The sequence below is a fragment of the Schistocerca serialis genome, chromosome 12 (genome assembly GCF_023864345.2).
Source record: "Schistocerca serialis cubense isolate TAMUIC-IGC-003099 chromosome 12, iqSchSeri2.2, whole genome shotgun sequence".
Classification (NCBI taxonomy): Eukaryota; Metazoa; Arthropoda; class Insecta; order Orthoptera; family Acrididae; genus Schistocerca; species Schistocerca serialis.
The window spans coordinates 177,969,454-177,970,310 of record NC_064649.1 but is presented as its reverse complement, the minus strand read 5'-3'; positions in this window follow the sequence as shown (position 1 = coordinate 177,970,310).

Sequence of the window (857 nt, the reverse complement as noted above, 5' to 3'; positions counted from 1 at the left end):
TAAAAGTTTGCGCTTTGAGCGGCTCCTGGGAGACCAGTATTAGATTCCGATGCACCAGCGCAGGTTAACTGTATCCCTTGGACCATCACATTGACCATGAAACACATAAATGGCATCGGGATTGAATACAAAACGGACAATGCCGACTTAAGTTCAGGAAGTGTGAATCTTCTAAGCGTTTGTGCTTTGAGCGGCTCCTGCGACACCAGTATTAATTTCCGATACACCAGTGCAGTTTTACTATGTCCCGTGGACCTTCACATTGACCATGAAACACAGAAATTGCATCGAGATTGAATACAAACGGGACAATGCCAGCTTAAGTACAAGAAGAGTGAATCTTCTAAGAGTTTGTGCTTTGAGCGGCTGCTGGGAGACCAGTATTAAATTCCAATGCACCAGTGGAGGTTTACTGTATCCCTTGGAACTTCACATTGACCATGAAACACAGAAATTGCATCGGGATTGAACACAAAAGGGACAATGCCGACTAAAGTACAAGAGGAGTGAATCTTCTAAGAGTTTGTGTTTCGAGCGGCTCCTGGGAGACCAGTATTAGATTCCGATGCACCGCTGCAGGTTTACTGTATCCCTTGGACCTTTACATTCACCATGAAACACAGAAATCGCATCAGGATTGAATACAAAAGGCCCAATGCTGACTTAAGTACAACAAGAGTGAATCTTCAAAGAGTTTGTGCTTTGTGCGGCTCCTGGGAGACCAGTATTAGATTCCGATGCACCAGTGCAGGTTTACTGTATCCCTTGGATTTTCACATTGACCTTGAAACACAGAATTAGCACCGGGATTGAAATCAAAAGGGACAGTCCCGTCTTAAGTACAAGAAGAGAGAATC